The sequence below is a fragment of the Myotis myotis genome, unplaced genomic scaffold (genome assembly GCF_014108235.1).
Source record: "Myotis myotis isolate mMyoMyo1 unplaced genomic scaffold, mMyoMyo1.p scaffold_m19_p_12, whole genome shotgun sequence".
NCBI classification, from domain to species: domain Eukaryota; kingdom Metazoa; phylum Chordata; class Mammalia; order Chiroptera; family Vespertilionidae; genus Myotis; species Myotis myotis.
In genome coordinates this window covers 10,343,368-10,356,438 of record NW_023416316.1, presented here as the reverse complement: position 1 = coordinate 10,356,438, position 13,071 = coordinate 10,343,368, and the positions used below count along the sequence as shown (strand labels likewise).

Sequence of the window (13,071 nt, the reverse complement as noted above, 5' to 3'; positions counted from 1 at the left end):
TCTGCAGACTCAAACCAGCAGGCTGTTAAAAAAAGAAAAAGAAACATTTAAAAAGGAGGGGATTACCTGCTCTTCAAGAAGAGGTTTGCTGAGCTGGATTTCTCTTAGGACTGTCAGCAGGGGACACCCCCAACCCCGGCTCACTTGGCCACACCCTCGGGCGCTGCCTCAGCCTTCTCTGTACTGGGCCCGGTGCCTTCCACCCTGAGGCCCCCTCTCCCTGACCCCAAAGGAAATGTTCCCATTCTCTTCATGACACAGATAACCCCATGGATTCCCAGGGGAAGCTGTGGCGGCTCCCCAGGAGCATGTGACTGTCCTGCGGAGGCCGGGTGCTCTTTTCCTGTGCCCGTGACAGTGTAGGCCAGAGTGGATGGCCCGAACCTGGTCCTAGGTGATGCCGAGTTTCAGGGCCCCAGGCTGGGGCTCTTCATTCTTCCTTCAAGCCCCGGGCGGGGTGTATCGCCCCAGCACACACAGCAGAGCCCCTTAGCTAGAGGGACATGGATGTGGGAATTAGAAAACCGAGGGTTCAAATCCAGTTCTATCATGGTTGCTGCATGAGTTCCAGCGAGTCTCCCACTCTCTCTGGTTCTCAAAATAAGGAGCTTGGACTAGATCAGTAGTTTACAAAACTGTGTTGTTAGAACTGGAGCGATGCTATAATGCATCCCAAGAGCCATCAAGGGGTGCATGTGAGGCTAGATAGTCTCTATGCCCACTCACCTCTATTTATTAGCAGAGTGTCTTACCTTTACCTGATGGGTTTTTCTCATGAGATCTTATTAGGAATAAATGGTTTTCTATTTAAATAAAAGGGCTTGAAAAATTCATGTTTCCTTAGATCACTGTCAGCTGAGACAAACCCCTCACCCCCCCATGCACGTGCATCTACAGACACACAAACACATGTACACACAATGCTCCCAGAGAAAAGAAATGAAAATGAACAAAACATATTATTTTCCTAGTAGTATGCCCATCAGATGATAGATTAACTGACACACGGGAAGGAAGTTGACTAAGAGAATGCTTTTCTCACTTACCACGCCTTCACACATTCCATGAGGGAAGAATCTTAGAATCTTTGGTGTTAGAAGAGTCCAGCAGGCCAAGTTTGGGAGAACAGGAAGCAAGTGTAAATGGATGCTTTTGTTTTTCTGAAATCTATTACAACCAAGGATGTGTATATGAATATGTATATATGCATGTGTATGTATGTAAATGTGCATATGTATGTATGTGTGTATGTGTATTGTATGTATATATTGTATATGGCAGACTATTTCAAAATCTGTTGGCCTTATCATTATGGATAGAGCTACAAACCTGGCTAGACATCACTTTGACTCCCCTCATTCTGCACAGTTCTTCCTAGCTCTGATCCTCCACCTGATGTCCTACCCCTCATTCTCTGCTCTCCAGGCTCATGGAACTACAGTGCTCCAGGCAGAAAGGAGGTCTAAACCAGAGTGATGGCAATGAGGACAGAGTGATGCTGGGAGGTAGTATCTATGGGACAGTGGAGAGGATGAGGGAGTGTGTATGTGCTGTGTAGGTGTGTGTTATGTGTATGTGTCTCTGTTGTGGGTATATGTGTGTGATCTGTGGGGTGTGTGTGTGAAGTGTATGGGGTTTATGTGTGGTATGTGTTTGTGTGTGGGGTGTATGATGTGTGTATGGGGATATATGTTGTGTGTGTGTATGTGTGTGGTGTGTGTGTTTGTGTATGGGGTGTATGGGAAATGTGGGGGGGTGTGGTTTGTGTATGGCATGTGTGAGGTGTGTGTATGTATGGTGTGTGTGTATATGTGTGGTGTGTGTATGTGTGTGGCTTATGTGTAGTGTGTGTGGTATGGTTGTGTGTGGTTTGTGTATGGTGTGTGTGTGGTAAGTATGTGTGTGGTTTGTGTGTGATGTGTGTATGTGTGGTGTGTGTGTGGTATGGATGTGTGTGGTTTGTGTATGGTGTGTGTGGTGTGTGTGTGGTATGTGTGTGTTATGGATGTGTGTGGTTTGTGTATGGTGTGCGTGTATATGTGTGTGGTTTGTGTGTGATGTGTGTATGTGTGGTGTGTGTGTGGTATGGATGTGTGTGGTGTGTGTGTGGTAAGTATGTGTGTGGTTTGTGTGTGTGGTATGTGTGTGTTATGGATGTGTGTGGTTTGTGTATGGTGTGCGTGTATATGTGTGTGGTTTGTGTGTGGTGGGAGGTTGCTGGAGAAGACTGGACTGGCAGAGTGGATATGGACTCGGAGGGTTGAGCCAGGACACTGACTGTGGTTATTGGGGCCCGTTTCCCAAATGGAAACTAATGGAGGGGAAGAAGGAATTCTGGAGGGAAGGAGATACAGTAAAGATAGAACTAAGTCCCAAAAGATTCCAGGGGGCGGCTTCCAGGACCTGAGCCCCTAGGAGGAGCTCTCTCCTGGAGGAGGAAGGGTGGGCTGTCCTACCGGGCACTCTCCTCCAGTCAGGGGTCCAGGGTAGACAGAGCAGGAGGCCATGAAGGGTGAGGGCAGAGGCAGGGAAGGTATATAGACACTGATTCGCTCAGTGTTCCCAGTGAAGGTAATTCTGAGGAAGGGCAGACCAGGCTAGGAGGAGAGAGAGATGACTTACAAGTACATAAGGGAATGGGCTAAAGCACCCTCTGTGGTCTATTTGCATCACAATTGCCAGGGTGTGCATTTTTAAAAAATATATATTTTATTGATTTTAGAGAAGAAGGGAGAGGGAGAGAGAGATAGAAACATCAATGATGAGAGAGAATCATTGATTGGCTGCCTCCTGCACGCTCCTTACTGGGGATCAAGCCCACAACCCAGGCATGTGCCCTTGGCTAGAATTGAACCTGGGACCCTTCAGTCCGCAGGTCGATGCTCTATCCATTGAGCCAAACCAGCTAGGGCCAGGGTGTGCATTTTAATAATGCAGACTACTGGGTTGACCTCAAAGCTGCTGAGTCAGAATTTCTGGGAGTCATTACTTTTTACACACTCCCCAAGTGATTCCATGTCTGCTCACCTTTGAGAGTCACCATGATTGAGACTCTCCTTGGGATGATGAAACCAAATGACGTTTCCCCAAAGGGTTCTGCAGGCACTTGGTGTGCCCGTTCAGCCCTCACTCCTCACCTGGCTTCCTGTGAAAGGCAGAGCAGGCAGGGTCTCCCTGAGTGTGTCCGCCTCCCTGAGGCCCACCATTGGGTCCCCTTGCACCCCAAAGCTGACATCTATGCGTGATGGAGACACGCCCACTTCTCATCCTGCAGGCAGAGCCCCAGAACTAGAACAGGCACCTAGAGTCAGGAGGGTCCCAGTTCTAATCTACCTGGCCAGGCCCAAGTGAGCCTACATCAGATAGGGTCTTTCCCTCATTTTAGGGCCAAGAAATTCTATCTCACAGGGCTGTTAGGAGGAGGCAGAGAGATCTTGAGTGTGAAATTACTTCAGAGCTGCCAGCCTCAGTTTCCCCACCCAGGAGATCAGGAAGAGAACACGAACATGAACCCTGCAAGGCTGCAGCTGTAGGAATGCTGTTAGTGCTCTTCATGGGGCCTTGATTGACACTCAGGTCTGTCCAGAGTGCACAGCTCCAGCCCAGAGACTTTATAGAGATGTCAGTCTGGTCACCCCAGAGTTGTGTGGGGGTTGTCTGGTGTGTGGTGTGTGTGTGTGGGGGGGTCTGATACAGAAGCACAGGGCGCCAGGGGTGGCTGAGGCGGGTCAGGACACTTGACGTGGAATCCTAGAAGGTGGAAAGAATCATTCTGATGGCGGGGGGGGGGGGGGGGGGGCATGTGGAAGGAGTGGGATTCAAACAGGAATACCCCTTTGAGATTTTAAGTGGGGTTTGGAAGGACACCTGTGGGCTCAGCAGGACAGGATGGTGGACACATCATAAGCAAAGGAGTGGAGGTGGGAGCCTTCCACTCACATATGGACTTGCGTGTGGTTGGAAAAGCATGGAGGGGAATGGAGAGCGAGGACCTGTCACAGGAGCAGATGTGGCCCGAATGCCGTGCTGAGTAGGGGGGGGTGTGGGAAGGGCACCCAGCGGAGTTGTGCACCAAACGGGGGCCTGGAGGTGAGAAACAGGCCTGTTTCGGAGTCGCCCAGTTGGTAGCATGGCGGGAGCACAGTGTCCCCTGCCTGTCTGTTCCCTGCCCGTCACAGGAATCCCTCCTAAAGGTGGTGGGGTCCTCTCTGCTGGGATCACCTTGCCAAAGAGCATCCATCCTGCCTATTGCCCGGTCAGGCAAGAGGCTGGAAGCTGGGTGAGGAGGCAGCAGCTGTACCTCAGCCCGCCCCACGCAGGCTGCAGCCGGCCTGGGGCCCCAGCGGGGATGGGAGTTCCTGCCCAGGTCACCTTCACCAAGTAAGCACCCTGAAGCCAAGAGTGGCTCAGAGCTGCCCTGGCGCGTGGGGGCTGTCCGAGTGGCACCCGCCCCTGCCCTGGCTTTCCTTCCTCTACTTCTTTTCCTCCACATCCCCTCTTCCCTCCCCTTAGCTTTCTTTGTTTTCCTTTTACTTCTTTCTCTCCTTCTTGTGTATAATTTGCCCTCATCTGCCTTTCCTTCTTTCTTTACTTTCAGCTTCTCCCTCTCCCTCCTTCGTGTCCTTTTATTGTCCACATTTTGTTGTTTGTAATGGGACTCGGGGGAGCAGGATTGACCAGGCTCCCCGTGACTCACTGGAGGGCATTAAAACTCCCCGCTTCTCTCTGGGCCTCCGTTTGCCTGTTTGTCCAGGGAGGCAGTTTGATTAGATGGTGGTTTGAAACAAACAGCCATCGGGATGTCTCCTAGAATTCTCTGCTTCTGCTCCTTGACCTCTTTCATAGAGTCACTACATGGCAGAGTCCATGGGGCTCTCAGGATTCGTTTGGGGCCGAGGTGGAAGAGTAGGAGGAGGGCACCTGCGGACCCGGCTGCCAGCTAGAGTCACCTTTGAGCTTCTGAAAACTGCTGTTGCCCGGACCCCGTGTCACACCCATCAGAGGAGATTGTCTGGTCATGGGGCTCAGGCATTCATTTTGACAGAATTCCTGAGTGACTCTTCTGTGCAGCCCAGGTGGATAACTGATTTAGAAGAGGCTGCCTTAGTAAAAAAAAAATAAACATAAAATAATAATAATAATAATAATAATAATAGTAATAATATAAGAAGAAAAGAAAAGGAAGAAACTGACTTTTGGTAAAGGTGGAGTAACTGAGGCCCTGGGTGGGGAAGGGGACATGTCCAGGGTCACAGGGTGAGCTCATGCAGACGGAGCCAGAACCAAGATGCCGCCACTAAGCAAATGTCACCGCGGGCAGGGGCAGTGGGGCCGGGTGGGAGGGTGGCCGGACTCTGCCGGAGCCTGGCTTCGGGGCAGCACCCAGACACAGCCCCATTAAGCCAGGCGGGCCTTACGGGAATGGCTTCTGGCCCCGGCTTAGAAAACAAACAGAGTGCTTTGGTTTTCCTTGGCGGAGTCCCAAGGTGGGGAGTAGGAGGAGAGCACCTGAGGACGCAGGTTTGCTCTTCTCCAGGCAAAGTGGGGCTGCCAGCGGGGGAGGATGGAGACAGGTGGGCAGGGCCACTTGGGAGGGGAAGCCAGGGAGGACGTGACAACAGCTGCTGCCAATGGGCTGCCCGAGAATACACTCCTCCTCCCAGGAGCCGAGGCCTGAGGGGGGCATGGGGCCTGGCACCTCAGCTGCAGGTAAACCTTATTCCTTGACCTGCCTCCTAGCAGGCCCTCTCGGGGGTATGCAAGCCTCACTCCTTCCTCCCAGATGATAGGTATAGTGGCAGAGATCTCGGTTGGGACCTTGTTATAGCTGCTGTCTATTGAGCGCTCCCTACACGGCAGGCGTTATGATGCATTCTTTATATTTTGTGTGTAATTCTCATGTGGGTTCTTCACTGCTCACCGGGGCAGGGATGATTAGATGGCCCACTTCACAGAGGAAGGAACAGGGTCGAAGAAACTGTCTCAGGCATACAGCCCTGAAGGTACATGGCAGATGCAGAACTCAAGAGCAGGGTTTGCCCAGTCCAAAGCCCAGCCTCTCAGCCACTGTGCAATACCGCTTTCATACAGATCCACAGACATGAGTTCAAATCTCCCCTCCTCGAATGGCAGGCCGAGTGCTTCAGGCTTTAACTGACCTCTCTGGGCCTCAGTTTTGTCCTGTGTAAGCTGATGCTTGTTCTGCCGATTTCACATGACTGGTGTGAGGATCCAATAAATGAAGTTGGACATGAAAGAGGTTAGGAAACAACAGAGAGCTATGCAAGGTGAGAGATTACTGCTCCTATCACCAAACACAGCTGTGTCTGCATACGGGGAACCACCATTGCACATACACCTGTCCACACTTGTGACCTTGGCCATCTCTGGCAACCTCTTTGGTTCCCAAGGACTCAGGTGGAGGAGTGGAAGGGGGAGAAAGGCAAGAATAAGAACCTGTTTATAAAACACTCCACATCTCTCAGATGAAAGCTTCCAGGTACATATCATGGCACCACGTAAATAAAACCTCAATGCAATAACATTGTTCCTGCCCTCTCCAGCCAGCGTGGCTGCAGATGATCCCACTGAAGCGAAGGGCAGCTAGGTGAAGTCCAGAGAACAAGGACTTCTGTGTCACAGTCACTGGAGTTCAGCTCCTGGTCCCCCCACATACTGGTTGCAAGGACCAGAGGCTGGTGACTTAGCCTCTCTGAACCTCAATTTTCTCATCAGAAAGTTGGGAATACAACACATCTATCACCTGGCTGCTGCAAACAAATAACACGTGCCTATATGTATCTCTGGACTAGGACTCAACACATGAGATATTATTTCCCTCTTGATGAGCCTGGCTTCCCCATTCTACCCTAAGGTTCCAAAGGCAGTAACTGTGCTTCGTCTTAATATGATGCGTATATACTCAACAAATGTCAACTCCCGTTTTTTAATTCCCTCAAAGTGACTCCATCTTTACACTCCCAAGCCAAAGCTCAGGCCCAAGCCTGTCTCTGATTCAATATATCACTCCACTAGAACAGAGCATGGAGCTCAGGACTCCTGACTTGTCGAGATGCTCAGGCTCTGCTACTTGTCACATGTCTGACGCTGGGCACGTCAGCTCACATCTCTGAGACTCAGGTTCCCCATCTCTGAAACGGGGAAAGCGTCCCTCCTACACACCTAGGAGGATCAGATATGATGCCATCAGCGAAAATCCTTTGCAAATTGCAAAGCGTCTGGAAAGCAGAAGGGCATGTTGCGCAGGAACTCAGTGTCTACCAGACTGAGATGTTTAATGGTGACACTTCTGCTGGTCTCTGGGCGCCCGACCCCTGGAGTCCTTGCACACCGGCATCCGAGACTCAGTATCTCCAGCACTTTGGGTCAGAGGACTCAGGCATCAGCCCCACCCCTGCTGTCCCACGTCATTCTCATCAGAATGTGCTCGTGACTTCTCCCATTCCCTGCAGTCCTGGAGTCTGAAACCCTACTCAGCTGGACGCCAGGAGACCAGGAGTTGAGTGTGATGTCCCGGTCTGGAACTCAGCTCTGTTTAGTGGAAAATGAAGAGGTTCCAGGTGAGAGCTGTCATGAGCTCTCATGGTGTTAGCACATCTCACTCCACAGAGCAATGCAAGTGGCTGTCCTAAGGCTACTCAGTAACCAGGTCTATTTGGCGATAGAGTTGCATCCTATTTATCTCTTCATCCCCACTGCCCAGCACAGTGCCTGGCCTGCACCCTGGATTCGGAGAATGTTTGCTAAATGCATTCTGACACCAACAGCATGTGCATTTGTTTAACATTCTTTCCCCGCTACAAATTGCTAATTTTGAAATTGGATTTTAAGAAAGACACAAATTCTTTATAAAAATCTGTAAACCATGGTTTCAGATATGTTCCTTGGAGCCTAAGGACCTGGGCTAGACCTCAGGGGACAGCGAGCTGTGCCGTGGAACAGCTGGTGAGGGTATGGGGAGAGTGTTGGGTGCAAACGGATGTCCCCACTGCCATCTGTTCTCATATAGGATGCGTAGGTGAGGTGTTTTGGAAAGGTGGGTTCTACTGCTTTGACATGTTTGAAAAATGACTGGTTTGAGGGAATGAGAAGGGGCTGGGATATCCCAAATTAGGTGCAGAGTATAGCATGGTGGCGTGTATGTGAAGACTCCAACTGGCAGTTCATTCTCTGATTTGGGTAGTAATGCTTTCTACATAAATCTTTGGGCGCTTCCACAGGCACATGTGTGAAAGTTGCAGAAGTTCACTGGCATCTAGCCATGCTGGGGGTCGAAACTCTAGGCCCTCCCAAACTCTCGGTTTTCTTGAGGACAGCCCATGGCACCCGGCAGGCGGCCCCCTGTGCCAGGTCTGGCGTCCCTGGCTGCGAGTTGGTACATCTGGGCCAGCAGCTGCTGGGACAGCCCAAGAACACGGCTGTCCCAGAGGCTGCAGGGGAGCGGGGCCCATCTGTGTTTGCTCAGGCATCTAGGGAGCTGGGAGCTGGACACTGACATTCCCATCGAGGGTCTTCTGGTTTAGATTCCAAAACAAGCGCGGGAGGGTGTTTCTGCGCTGGAAAGAGAGATGGGGGAAGCCCTCTGAGGCATTTTTATGCCTCATGACTTTTTATGTCCTTAAGACAGCCGCAAAAAATGTCTCTCGGCTTCATCTTCTTTGCCATATTTCCCACTGATTTGGGGACTGGAAAATTGCTGTTGTATTTGTGCCTGTGCTCTAGTCTAGAGGCCTGGCCCTCAGTACCTAATCCAAAGTGTGACCTTCAGCATCAGAAGTATAAGAGGTCTCCCCTGGTCGGAGTGGCTCAGTTGGTTGACTGTTGTCCTGTGCACCAAAAAGTCACCTGTTCAATTCCTAGTCTGGGCACATGCCCAGGTTGTGGGCTTCATCCCCAGTTGGAGGATAATGCAGGAAGCAACCGATCAATGTTTTTCTCTTTCTCTTCTCCCTCCCCTCCCCCTCTCCCCCTCCCTCCTTTTCCCTCTCCCTCTCCCTTCCTTTCTCTAAAAAAGAAAATGCATAACTTTTTAAAAAAATATATTTTATTGATTTTTACAGAGAGGAAGGGAGAGGGATAGAGAGTTAGAAACACCAATGAGAGAGAAACATCGATCAGCTGCCTCCTGCACACCTCTTACTGGGGATGTGCCCGCAACCAAGGTACATGTCCTTGACCGGAATTGAACCTGGGACCCCTGAGTCCGCAGGGCGACGCTCTATCCACTGAGCCAAACTGGTTAGGGCCATAACTTTTTTTTTTTAAGTTTAAGAGGTCTGTATGCCCTTACAATGTTCCAGTGCAAATTTCTGTTACTCCTAAAAAATAATCACCTAAGCAACCCAAGACCAAAAAATGTGTAACTATCAGAAATGTGGTAGACTTTGTATCAAAACTACATGAAATCTACGTAAGTAGACGAGCCTGAGTTATCCTTTCCTTTCTTTCTGGGATGTGTCAATACAGCAAATCACCCATAAATATGGAAAAAATAACAGATGGGCCGTTTCAGGGAAAGACCTGCCACCGTCATGTCTAAGATACCCGTATCCTTTGTCAATGATCAATGACAGTTTTAGATGATACTCATTTTGTGTGCGTGTGTGTGGGAAAGGGCTACTGTCATAGGCGAGTTGGTTGTTGAGACATGGAGAGCCTCTGGTTGCCTCCCTTGTCCTCCCCCCACTATCTAGGGACACTCTATGTTCATGCAGGTAACTCCTCCCCAGATAGTGCATGTTCCTCAGAATGTCTGCCTCGGGGAAAATTGCAGGATTGATTCATCACAGAGGACTCTGGTGTCAGCCATGAAGTGCCCCTGGAGAGTTTTGAGTGCAACCCCCTTATTTTACAAACAGGTCCTTGTTGGCAGCTTCTTCCCAAGTTCTTCTGCAGGGAATTTGGTGTTTCTAACCCATTCCTCGTTCTCTCTGTCGCGTTCTAATGGGGGAAACCACAGGGAAGGGGTCAGTCATGCCCTCCAGGTCACGCTGCCTTGTGGGTGGCAGTGACACAGTCTGCCCTCCAGGTCCTCTTCGGTGCTTGTGCACCGAGCCCCGGGCGTGGGTCAGCGGAAGGTGCCAACAGGAGCCTCAGAAGCGTCCTCTCGCAGTCACAGATGGTTCTGGGGCCAGCGGGTTTGTCAGCGGGTCCCACCAAGGAGCCGGGAAGCTTCTATCAGCTCCAAATTCACATGCGAGAAAAACAAAATTCCATCATAATGTTGACCATCTGTGGATGAGGGTAACTTTTCAAGAGAGGCCACTGGAAAGGGGGACGAGGAAGGCAAAGACTTTCGTCTTAAGGGAACAGGATCAGAAAGGGATTGCTGGTTCAGCTCAGCAGCATAGGATGTGTCATAGTGTATGCTAGTCTACCTTGTTCAGCTTCTGTTTTTCATGCAATTTCCAGCTTCTTTGTTTTTTAAAAAATCTTATTTTATTGTGGTAAGAAGAATTATCATGAGCTCTGCCCTCTTAGCAAGACTTTTAAGTGCACAATACAGTGTTGTTAACTGTAACTCCTTATTGTATAGCAGATCTCTGGGCTTTATTCATCTTGCAAAACTGAAACTTCAGGCCTATTTATCTGTAACGTCCCCTTTTCCCTTCCTCCAGCCCCTGGAAACCACCGTTCCACTCTCTGTGTCTATGAGTTTGACTATTTTGGACACTGCATATAAGTGGAATTATGCGCTATTTGTTCTTCTGTGACTGGCTGCTTTCCCTTATCATAATGTCCTCAAGGTTCATCCATGTTGTCACATGGCAGAATTCCTTTGTCTTTACATAATGTCTCATTGTATGTATATTCCACATTTTCTTTATCCATTTATCTGGTGATGGACATTTCGGTTGTTTCAATATCTTGGCTATTGTGAATCAAAGTCACAATGAGATATCAACCCACACATGTTCGAATGGAGATTTCCAAAGGAACACAAGACAACAAGTGGAGAAATCAGAACTCTTGTACCTTGTTGGTGTGAATGTAAAATGGTGCAGCTGCTGTGGGAAACAGTATGGAGGCTCCTCAAAAATGAGAAATAGAACTACCATATGACCCAACAGTTCCACTTTAGGATCTCCAAGAAATAGTAACACTCCTATGTCCCCTTAAGCTTCCTTTTCCTTTATGACAATCTGTTTCAAAACTACGCCATAATCAACTGAAGAGTGTGTCAGTCTTCTTTTATGCTATAATCCCGAAACCTATGAATATGAAGAACTCCCTTCATTTTCTTAAAATCTTTTCTATGCACCGAAAAAAAAGTATGGGATGGTCCTTAGAATGCATATTTAGTTGAGCTAATAGTCAATCTAAATTAGTTTCAAAAAAGGCAATATTACTGTCTAACACAGTGGTTCTCAACCTTCCTAGTGCCACGACCCTTTAATACAGTTCCCCATGTTGTGGTGACCCCCAATTTCATTGTTACGAATTGAACATAATTAAAGCATAGTGATTAATCACAAAAACAATATGTAATTATATATGTGTTTTCCGATGGTCTTAGGCGACTCCTGTGAAAGGGTCGTTTGACCCCCAAAGGGGTCACGACCCACAGGTTGAGAACCGCTGGCTAACACATATACTCTATGGCCCTTTTTGGACATTTAAAATATGAACACGAAGGTTATTTCAAAAACAATGTTCTTAAAACGACAGTTTGATGAATGGCACTGATGAAGGTCTTTAAGAGCTTCAAAATGTTACCTTTTTTTTTTTTCTCTTGAATCTATAACTTGGCTTGGTTCATACTTTTCTAAATTATTCTTAAAGTTGACAATGAATTTGTATTGCTTTCAATGACCTTTAGCCCAAAATAATAAACATACTAACTTGAATTGATCTGAATTTAAAACAACGTATTAACTTAAAGTGATAGGACTTATTAGGTCCCTTTATAGACAGCGGATCTTAGAGATCTTATAAGCCACTAAACGTTGCCCTAGCTGGTTTGGCTCATGGATGAAACACGTCAGCCAAGTCTTTCCTTAAAGTATTGGAATCATTTTGTTAAAAATAGTATCCTAGTCATTCAAGCTATGCAGAAGCACCACTTGTATAACAACTCATTTTAACAGCTTTGTGTAAAGTACGGTAACAGCATACTGCCCCAAAGCTGGAAATGAGGTCAGACAGAAAATGAATTAAGTATTAGTAAATTTTGCTTGTAACCCAGGTACAGTACATTTGATCTTGTAGAGGGTTGTTTTTGTTTTTTTATTTGATGTTCAAGGAGAAGGTAAAAAGGGTAGGAAAAGCTCAGCGAGGGAAGGTGGAAATAGCACAGGACTTTGCTTTTAATGACACTGAGGAATAGGAGGGTGACAAGCACATCAATATATGTTTTTCCTATGCCTTGCCTCTTCTTTTGCGCACCCAAGTCAACAATCACACCAGCTCTGTTCTACCTTCGCAGAAACACGGCTTCCATATTCCCGCTTGTTCTGGGATAGCTGGGAGGCCTGGCTACTTGCTGGACTATTGGGATTGGGCTCATCCAGTAGACACAGTACGGATGTAGAAATGGGAGCTGCATCCTAAGATGGACTCCAGCGGCTCTGAACTATGCCCAGACATATACTACCATCTGCACAGACATGCGGATGAAACATCTCAGAGACAGATCTAACCGTAGGTGGTTTATTTGGATAGTCCTCAGTGAATTCTATTATAAGCTTAAATGTTCCATCCTCAAATGGGGTCCCTTCTGGCCCAAAAATAACCCCAATCCAAACCATAGGTTGTTCTTGGATGGAGCCCCACTAACTCTGGCTAGAGGACCTCCTGTAACGTCTTAAAGTCCAATCATCTGCGATTCAAAGAATAGGGTCACCTAGGAAAACCATGCCAAAAACAAACAGCCCAGTGGTCAGAAGTAGAGTGACAGGATGCGTAGACCTCACAGTGTCTCATCTATCATGGATCTCGTGTGTGTGTGTGTGTGTGTGTGTGTGTGTGTGTGTGTGTGTGTGTGTGCTGTTTATGTATCCAAACAACAGTGAATGTAAGCATATATACCGACATGCTATCATATTATCATAA

The 13,071-nt window shown here is 48.2% G+C and overlaps 1 protein-coding gene and 1 pseudogene across 2 annotated transcripts in view; one reads left to right on the top strand and one right to left on the bottom strand.

The window, feature by feature from the left end:
• The window catches only part of ASTN2 (astrotactin 2), a 746,156-nt gene that overhangs the window by 658,602 nt on the left and 74,483 nt on the right, over window positions 1-13,071 (top strand). The gene's annotated exons all lie outside the window — the stretch shown is intronic.
• Window positions 12,411-12,782, bottom strand: LOC118667105 (annotated as a pseudogene).